The sequence below is a fragment of the Hippocampus bargibanti genome, linkage group LG16 (genome assembly GCF_051943395.1).
Source record: "Hippocampus bargibanti isolate YZ-2025 linkage group LG16, ASM5194339v1, whole genome shotgun sequence".
In the NCBI taxonomy this organism is placed as follows: Eukaryota; Metazoa; Chordata; class Actinopteri; order Syngnathiformes; family Syngnathidae; genus Hippocampus; species Hippocampus bargibanti.
In genome coordinates this window covers 7,793,203-7,803,901 of record NC_142749.1, presented here as the reverse complement: position 1 = coordinate 7,803,901, position 10,699 = coordinate 7,793,203, and the positions used below count along the sequence as shown (strand labels likewise).

The following is a 10,699-nucleotide window of genomic DNA, read 5'->3' as shown; positions in this document are numbered from 1 at the left end:
CACACACACACACACACACACACACAGTATTTCAGTTGTTTTATAGTAGAGACTTCCCTGCTGCTGCGTCTCTGTCTGTAACCTGCTCCCACAGCAAGAACCTCCTAATCAAGTCATTATTGCCGCTCTACTTGAGATTTATCTAATTCATCTCAAACCCAAAATTAAAGCAATAAATAAATATTATGATTCAAAAATGTTCTACTGATACTGGCATCAGAACTGTCGCCAGAGCTTGGCGTTAAGGGGGCAGATGAAATTCATTGTGGTTGGTTCAATTATTAATCTCCTTCAGGCAGCACTTATCCCATATATTTGGATATATTTATGTATCAGTGGTGCTCCCAGTCACTAGTGTTGAATGTTGCCTTTTTAAACAACCACTGACAAGTATTATCTTAGACAACATTTACATTACATCTACGCCATCTTGGTTATGTCGAATGGATGTGGAAAAGTTAATTGCGAAGATTCATCGTCTGCTTTTTCCTTGTAGATGTACAGTATTGGTGTGCGAGGATATACCAAATTGCGAGATGAATGCATTGTAACTCAATTGTATGAATATCATTTGCCATTTCTTGTGCCACTTGAGTGGAAGTACATGTACGTGTACATATGTATTTGACATATCGCTTTTAATGGACCACCTGTTTCAATAGGGGTCTGCATTAGAAAAAAAATGAAGAGAACATTGATCTTAATTTTAATTGAGACAGGTTCAAATGGTTCTTTAGTTACCGACACTACTGTATTATGTCTCTCCTCACTTGTCAAGTATGGCGTGATTGAACAGAAACTTAAGCATAACGTACGTAGCTATACAATGATCAACATGTGAAAATTACTATCATTTTATGTTGACATCTTTATTTATGCTCACAAAGCAAGTTTTCTGACAGTAAATAAAAGCAGTTGGAGGAATGGAAAATGTAGTGTGAGTGTTTTTATTTATTTGCCCATTCATTCAATGTCATCAAATGGTGAGTATAGTTTTGCTTTTTGGAATGTTGCTGTGTTTCGGAGCCTTTTACTAAGCATCTTCATCTTTATTAAGTTCATAGTATTGCTTGTTCTGTAGCCAGAAGGGGACACAAGCCAGTGTCTTCTTGTGCTGGTCCCAAGCCCGGATAAATACAGAGGGTTGTGTCAGGACGGGCATCCGACGTAAAAGCTTGGCCAAAACAAACATGCAAATCAAACCTCTGAAAATGGATGACAATGATTCGCTGTGGCGACCCCGGAAGGGAAAAGCCGAAAGGAAAAGACGATCAACATCTGAAACTATTAAGACAAATGGGGTGCGGTCCAGTTGGACTGAAAATTACACTGCCGTTGAACTCCGCCACTGAAGTTCACAGCCTCATTCTGATGAATCCGACACTGATCGTGCCAATCATTGTCCTGACCGCAACCCCATAATACACCTTTCAAAATCAATGACTTCTAACCTCAAAAACGTTCTGGATGTGTGGCCAAAATTCCCACAAATGGGTTTTCCAGAAGTGTTCAAGATGTCCAAACTAAAAAGCTGGCGAGCATGTACAGATTTTATTTCATGTCTCAATTCTTGCCAGTGGGCCAGGTGCCTCAGATCTTTCATTCAATTAAGTACAAGTTTATTTGAAATATGCAAAGAGGTGGTGGCTGTTGTTATTTTAAATAAGCTATGTGATTTATTTGACTTTGCAAAACAGTCTGTTGCAAAGTAAATACTATATTTGGATTAATCTGGTCTTAATCACATTTGTGAAAATCAAAAGTTTGCTTCCTTTCTAATAAACAGAAATTACCCTCTATTATTTTTTTAAATTGTGTACATAAGAAAATCATTTTGGAAAATACATTTTTAGGTGGTTGAAAAACAATATGTGCATGATGCAAATGGATAATTCATAATCAAACACCACCATTCTATGGTGTGATCGTACAATGAAATCCAACAAAAATCTTCCCAGTACCTGCCGGTTTAGATTCCACGAAAGCAACTGATCTGAGGGCTAATCAATCTTGCCGTTTCTTTGGCACCTTTTTTGCAAGCCAATTTTCTCAGGAAACCAAGAGGAGAAGCAAAAGGCAAGGTCAATTCAAATCGTTTCGAACAATGCCGTGCAAGGTCAACGTCCGTCACGACTTGATTGACAGCTGACAGCAGGTGTTTGGTCTCGGTTGGAGGGACAAGGGCATGGCGCGGCGGAAGCATAGATAAGATAATGCAGTTTGTATTGACAAGTAAAGGGAAGTCAACATTTTCTTCTCATTCCTAAAATATTCCCTTATTCTGAAATGCACTTGTGTATTCTGGGTTAAGAATCAATCTCCTAATGGATGCGATGTTGTTGCCAAAGGTTAGTCTGTGTGTTGCTTGTGTCACTACTTACGGAGGGAAAACCTTCTTCTGTATTCTTGGGATGACTTCCTTTCTAGAGGTTATGAAAATATTCAATTTTTATTGAACTCTATAATTGATGAAATAATGTGCTCTTATGTCAGTATCCCAATGTTTTTTACTTTCCAAAACGTGATTACTGCACATTTGTCAATGTCCACTACCTTTAGTAAATTTCAGCAATCAAATTATTTTTAAACGTTTATGAAGACCAATCATCACTCTTAAAATGAAGCACGTTTGGATAGTACCAGTACATAAAATGGCCCATTTCTAATAGTTATAATTGTCCTTGTAGTGACTTTGAAGAAGAAAACACCTCTCAGTAGGCCAGAAGGTGCAGCTCATCTATTATTATCACTGGGAAAGACTCAGTAACCTAGATCGACTCGCACCGCTGGGTTCATAGTTTTGGAAACACACAGACACCTTCAAAAGTGTTGGAATAAAAAAGCCAATCTATTTGTTTTGGTTGAAGATGGAATTGTGTTTTGACAACAAAATAGGAATCTGAGAATAAAGATCAACAATAGTATCTGGATCCAGACGATGTTACAGTATTTTGCAACCACAAAATACAATTCAATGCACCGCTTTTTTATCATTATATGTGCAAGACTAACATTATTCATTCCTTGGCAGAAAACGTTATTTCTTTTACTTGATTACCTCGTCTCATCTGGTTGGAAATGACAGACTATTTGTGTAAAATATTCCAAGATGTTATGGTAGATGTGAGATTATAATTGTTTAACACCGGTTAACAGCAAATTGTCATCAGACATGAGTTGGTGTTCCCATAACAATTTTTGCCATTTATGTAACAGTTACACGAGTGTAACAGTTGGATTAAGTGTGAGTTGATCGGAGACTGGAGATTGATGCTAAGAGTAAAATGACTATCAATGAGTGACTACTACATGAAACCGTTGCAACAAAGTAATAATATACAGTACTCTTCTTAGTTAAGTGATTTTACACATGCCACGTTGGAAAGGTTTAGAATGAAAATTAATTCCTGACGAGTGACATCATTATTCATTTGTGATGAATTCAAAAGCTGAATTGTCAGTCCAGCAAAACAGTACTTCAAGGAATCTAATAACACCAACTCTTCAAATAGTTAATGTTTTCCTTCCCTTAAGATATTAGTCACTTGCAAGTACTGTACTGTACATATAAACTGAAATTGAGCAGTAAATAGGAATTGTTCTAGCCTAAAGTGCAGTCAAACTGCACGCTTGAATGGACTTTTCTTTCTGCGTAATGCAGAATCTGACCCATTTGATTTAATATGCACCACAACTTAGACCTGTTAATAGTCAGGCTAAGAATGAGTCTGCTTTTTGACATATTGTTCGGTGTGCCAAAAGGGTGGTGGTGGGTGTAAAAAGCCTTGCGCACATGTGCCGATTGACACAAATGGACCCCCACAATGACAATCCTTAAAAACTTGTAGTACCGATGACAAAAGATGCCTCCTTAACCTATGTTGTATTTGTGAGGATTTTTTGATCATTGTCATTATCAAGTTAATAGAAATAATTGGCAGATTTAACAATTGACAGCGATTAATTTCCATATATAATTTTTGTACATGTCACTCTAGCTCACAGAGCTGGATAATGAGCATCCAGTTGCTTTGTTCTATGAAACACAATGGCTGTGGTGACGTATAAGTATGTTTACATAAGAATATAAATGCATGCACAAACACACACGCAAACCCAGAAAGATTTAAGCGCATCAAAACAATTGGCCTAGTTCTGTCTTTGTCTCCCTCCTCCAGTTATCGCTCTTTCTCTCCTTCAATCCCTCCTTCCTCAGCTCATCATGCCGTCCGTAGATGACAGGAGGCATTCTTCGCTAATCCCCCTCCATTATGCATCCATGTGGAATTCTAAGCTAGCTTCTTGAATGCTGAAATGATATTTTCAATGTCCTTGACCCATGGGTGTGTTGCTCATTAGCTCTGAGCTGTACATATCCGTCTCCATTTTGCTCTTTATTTTAGTTGATTCGGATCATTATGTGGTCATTTGTTTTTAAACATGAGATTTTTTTGTGCATGAGTACCCTACCCCTTCTTGTTTTGCCCAATCAGCCTCATTCAGTCATTCTGTCACATTCAAAATCACTCGGGTTGCGGTTGGTCCCACAAAACATAGACTATGGTACAAATAAGTTATTAAATTATATATTAAGTAATTAAAGGCATGACCGAGAAAGTACAAATAATTAGGGTTAGGACAAAAGGCGCTTTTAAAAGGCAGAGCAATTAATGACAAAAAGTGAAAAGTTCTTTGGGGACCTCACATGAGCGCCTCCCATCATAGATGTTCTGCTGATTTAGCATCATAACATCTCCAGAAGGCTGAGAGCTGACTTCAGACACCAAAACCACTGTTAGATTTCCTTTTATCTTCACAGCTGTGTATTGACACTGGGTCTGAGTCGGAACTCTCTGAAGCCATGGTTTTGGATCTGGAGCAAGGCAGTTTGTGAAGGAGTATCTGGGGGCGAGACTTTCTGAATCTCACCAGTTTTGAGCTCAGTAGTGGCAGTTTTGGGCAACTTTAAGTCATTTTTATCGGTGTTTTGCGTTTGACTAAAAATATCAGCCTGCGTGTTTTGGGTATTTTAGTTTCTATAAACGTTTTTCTGATGTCAGTAACAAAAAAAAAATGTGTTGGTTGTCCTTTAAAGGTCTAGTTCCGATTATTTATCACAATACCCAATCAAAATTCATTCAATGGTTTTTACTTGACTCCTGATATCCAACATCTCATTATTTTTTATTTTTTTGCACCAAGGCTTTATTTTTACATGATCCTATTTTGCCAATGTCATGAAAACAGTTTGAGAAGGACATTTTTCTGTGTCTGTCTTGCTATGTCCCAGTATGAAAAGGCATGCTTGAATGTGTTTCTTGTTGACTGAATTGAAAGCATACCTTTAGAATGAACGTCACATTCAAACACAAAAGCATTTTCTCAAAGAAATGAAGCTGAGTGGCATATCTCCATATTATCAGTTCGATACTACTCAATATATACATTGCTTTTGTGTTGTGCATGCAGGAGTCTTTGTTGCCAAACGTCCTTGATCATTCCCAATCCAGATCATTCCTGCCCGTCGTTCTTGTCTGTTGTTAAAACAAACAAACAAACAAAAACACATTGCAAATGATCAATTTCGCTCAATTACCATAGGGTGACATCATTGACACTTCAACATGTTTTATATGAAATCACATGACAACTGGTGGATGTGGCTCAACGAATCAATTAATTGACAATCAAGTTCCATCTGTTCTAAGATAATATGAAATGTGAAAAACATTTGGAACATTTGTCTCTCTTTAAATGTTCTTACTCTACAGTGTTCCCCCACTTTTCTATAGATGACAGGGTGCAAACACCTCTGCAAAAGGAGAATTTTCATTAAGGAGGGGTTGAGCTTTAAAAAATAAATATATATATATATATATATATATATATATATATATATATATATATATATATATATATATATATAGCTGCATTTTCTTAGTTCATTTTAGGGAAGAGGGGTGTGCGCTCAAACCTCCAACTAGCCACACAGTGCCCGAGTGAGTCGGCCAGTTCAGATGGACACAATTGAATTGATTGGTTTCGAGCGTAGTTCAGAAATGAATGAGAGTGCAGTGCACTGATGAATTTGGACCACTGCGACCCTCATGTTCATGGGCTCCGTTTGAAAACAAATCACAGTTCAAATAAATTTCCCCGACAAAATCAACCAGTCCACATTTCTTGAGGAGTTCAACTCAGAAGGAAAATATAGCAAGAAAAGGTAAAACAGTGAGGTGAAACTAGTACCCATTAAGGCAACATTGTACCTCAAAACAAAATATTGAAAGAGACATCTCAATGAAACCAAGTCCGCAGTGACTCTTTCATTGTACATTATATTGTCAGTTGTTTATCAGGGCCTGGATGAATTAGTGCCGATGACATTTCTGTTTTCCATGTTCACTCCAGACTGTACTCTTGACAAGGATAACTTTGCTTGTGAACATTTATAAGGTCTTCCCTCATGAAGAAACTTAGCATATGGTCTTCTGTGTGATTTGACCAGTCTCACTCTTGACAGGGGTTGATCTTGGTCACGCTCACAGCACAGAGGCACTCATCCTGGCTGATAAAGAGTAGGCCCTGAGCACCAGAACCATAGAGGCACGGATATACCACACCAGGCAAGACCCAAGGTGGATTGGATTGGATTGGATTGGATTGGATATGCCTTTATTAGTCTCACAGTGGAGAAATTTACATTTCACAGCAGCAAAGTGATGAAAGGAATGGAAGTAGAAAAACGAAATACATGAGCTGCTGGAAAGGCAGCCACTCTCGCGACGCCGTCTTGAAGTCAAAAGAACAAAAAAAACTAAATAACAAATAATATGACAGCATAGAGACAATATGACAAAACAAAGACACAGAGAGACATTCATTCTTCAGGACTTGCTGTACCCTCTTTGTGATGACATGAAACAGTTCTAGATGAAAGAGGAGAGGATCAAGGCGTCTTTCCACCAGTGGATCAGGGACATCATGGTGGAATGTGCAAATCATGGAGGTTGTGCAAAGAGGCACCTGGAGACACCAAAGTCAAAATGGGAAACACCTTCCTGGGTGGTAGAAAATGACCACGCAAAGATCTTGGAACAATGTAATGGACAACCAACCAGATATCGTGGTCATAGATAAAGGGCAGAGGAAAGCTGTTGTCGTGGATGTAGCAGTCCCGAATGATGGAAACATCAGAAATAAGGAACATGAGAAACTCGAGAAATACCAAGGGCTCAGAGAGGAGCTGGAGAGAGCCAGGAAGGTAAAATTGACAGTCGTGCCTGTGGTGGTCGGAGCACTCGGGGCAGTGACCCCCAAACTAGATGAGTGGTTTCAACAGATCCTGGGAACAACATTAGATATCTTGGTCCAGAAAAGTGCTGTGCTGGGAACAGCAGGATACTGCGCAGAACCCTCAAGCTTCCTGGCCTCTGGTAAAGGAGCCTAGCTAAAATGGGTGACAGACACCACCCAAGGGGGGGTGAGACGAGGATGTTTTTTTTCTTCATATGTATATGCTTTCATGTTTATTGGCATCATTTGCATTGCAGCTGTCAGACCTACCAAGGAGTCATATCAGGGTACAGTGACAGCACCCACATTCACAGCTGCAGACGTCGGACCACAGAAGGTGGGGGTATTGGTAGGATTAATGTAAGTGTTTATGTGATGTGCCCCTCCCATAGCCCCCTTTCAGTCAAAATGCATTGGGAGCTTTTATGAAAGTGAGTTTTAAGCCATTGGACATTTTTAGTCTGATTACAGCTGGAGACATAATGTGTTTACACCGAGACGGCCGAGTGCCATGAACAGATTATAAAGCTCAAGATCTTCAGTGACACGAACATGACCTTTAGAGATGTGGAGAGCTCTAACGGGCCATGAAAACAATGTAATCAATCGATGAAGTGATATTATCACTCCAACTGTAATGCCTTTACAATAATACAATACATACAATACAATATATTGATTTGTATGGCGCTTTAACAACAGATTAAGCTGTAACAAAGCGCTTAACATGTACAACTATCATATACTGAACAGGCAAAAAAGCAGTCACAAAGATCGTAGTAAGCACCAGGGAGTAAAACTAAGATCAAAGATCATAAAGTTCGCAGACGACACCACGGTCATCGGTCTCATCAAAGACGGCGACGAGTCTGCGTACCGACAACAAGTGGAGCAGCTGGAGCTCTGGTGCAGCCGTCACAACCTGGAGCTGAACACGCTCAAGACAGTTGAGATGATCGTGGACTTCAGGAAACATCCATCACCACAGCTACCCCTCACACTATCCAACTGCCTGGTGTCAACCGTTGAGACCTTCAAGATCCTGGGAATCACAGTCTACCAGGACATGAAGTGGGAGGTCAACACCAACTCTATCCTGAAAAAGGCCCAACAGAGAATGTACTTCCTGAGGCTGCTAAAGAAGCATGGCCTGCCACAGGAGGTGCTGCAACATTTCTACACGGCTGTCATCGAATCCATCCTGTGTTCTTCCATCACCGTTTGGTTCGGGGCCGCCACAAAAATGGACAAAATCCGACTTCAACGGACAGTTAGGATGGCGGAAAAAATCATTGGCACCGCCCTACCCACTCTCGAGGACTTGCACACTGCAAGAATCCAAACTAGGGCGCGGAAAATCCTACTGGACCCTCCGCGCCCTTCCCACCACCTTTTCCAGCTACTCCTCTCAGGCAGGCGCTACCGATCCATGCGCACCAAATCCAGCAGACATTTAAACAGCTTCTTCCCCCAAGCCATTAACTCTTTGAACTCTTTCAACAGTAGCCAAAATGGAACTGTATAGTGCAACTTAGCAGTTTTTTTTTTTGACGACGATACTAGTGCAGCGTGTTCTACCGGAAACAAATTCCTTGTGTGTTCTACATACTTGGCAATAAAGATGATTCTGATTCTGATTCTGATCAAGACTGAATCATGCTGAGTCAAATGCCAAATAGTAAAAGTGAGTTTTGAGACATGTTTTAAAGATGGGCAGCAAGGGGGCTTTCCGAATGTTCAGTGGCAGGTCATTCCAGAGAGTGGGGCCAGCAACGGAAAAGGCTTGATCCCCTGTGAGCCTCTGTTTAGTTTTCGGCACATTTAATAATGTCTGGAGGTGTGCCGTGGCGGATAATGACATATTTTGTTACGTTTTCTCATTTGTGATGTTTTGATGACGCTTTTTAGAAATTATTAAAATGGATAACATTTTTAGTTTAGAGTTTAGTCAGCCTTTTGATATCAAAATTTATCATTGGAGTAAAGTGACAATGAATATGTATTTTCTTTGGATGCAGCTATTTTTTTCCTTCAAAGTGTTTCATATGAAAATACTCTAATCTAGAAATATGTTGAGATTTGTGTGATCATAAAAGCAGTTCTCAGGTGAGATGTTAAGGAGTTACCAAAATTGCTTATTTACCATGACATTTTTCCTTTGGACTATTTTTTTGGTAAAAGTTGACATATTCTATAAAATGTAGAGTGGATGTGAGAATGTAAATAGTTATGCAATGATGTTGATGCTGCTGTGTCCACTTGCTGCTAATGATGGAAGTTGCTGATATTGCAGTACTATAGTCAGTTTGACCTGGTGAGAGGCTCTTGTTTTCCAACAGACAATGCTAAAACAACGATGCCGGTACACAAGCGATATCAATTAACATAACTATGTGCGGGCCACTTGCATGAAGGTACAACTGTGTCGACTGTGCCTTATTTTAAAATCAAAGCACCTATAGCAGAACAGCTCAGCTGGAGCTTCCACATTGCACTCTCCCCTGCAAGTGAGTTCTGTTTGATGTTGCACAGATCTGCTGCAGAGCAGCCTTTGAACAACTTTGAAACTGCAATGGATTACTGTAACGGATGTTGGAGTGAAATCTCTCTGGGCTTGCTTGCACTACTGTGAGGGGAAAAAAAGCATCCGGTTATTGGTGAGGTACTTGAAAACTGATACATACTGTAATTTGTTTGAGGACCAATTAAAAGCAGTTCCATGGGCTCGTGTATTTTTTTTCAGAAGTACATAATGCCTTGCAATGGCTTAACATTTCTCTTTGTAATTGTACACATGCCATTGTTTGGATTAATAGAGGTTGACATTTTTGGATGCGCTTAATTTTGAAGATATATTTGGTTTATGGCTTGTCCACGAAAATAAAGTCAGTACAGTATAAGTTCTATGCGGAGGCAGTGGAAGAGGGGAATTTCATGTGAGTCTCCTCTTAAATCCGGCTTGCCGTGTTTTGGGGTGTGGGTGTAAATTGAACCTGTGTGTGGGACCACAGAGCACACAAAGTTCGGTGTAAAAAGGCAAAATGATTCACAACGCACACACAGAATGGCCCCCATTTCCCGTGAACACCATTCCATGATAGGCAGCTGTTTTAAGTCACCAGTACAGGATCTTATATTTCGTAATTACTATGTGAAAGGAAGAGGCGATGCGCAACGGCACAAACATGATAAAATCACTTTATTCAGAATCAAACTTATTTCAGCCAATGTGACTACCGTCTCAATAAATGTTACCTCTTAATGTGTCAGAATTTCCTCAGTATTGACAAATAACATTGAATTTTAGTTTTCGCTTGCATTGGATTTCCTTTGACTGTTCGTGTGCACCCAGTGTTGTGTCTTGGGGTGTGCCTAAATATTGTTTAAAGCTGATGAGAAAGCA

The 10,699-nt window shown here is 39.7% G+C and overlaps 1 protein-coding gene across 2 annotated transcripts in view; it reads left to right on the top strand.

The window, feature by feature from the left end:
- Window positions 1-10,699, top strand: part of nlgn2b (neuroligin 2b) — a 151,632-nt gene that overhangs the window by 31,427 nt on the left and 109,506 nt on the right. The gene's annotated exons all lie outside the window — the stretch shown is intronic.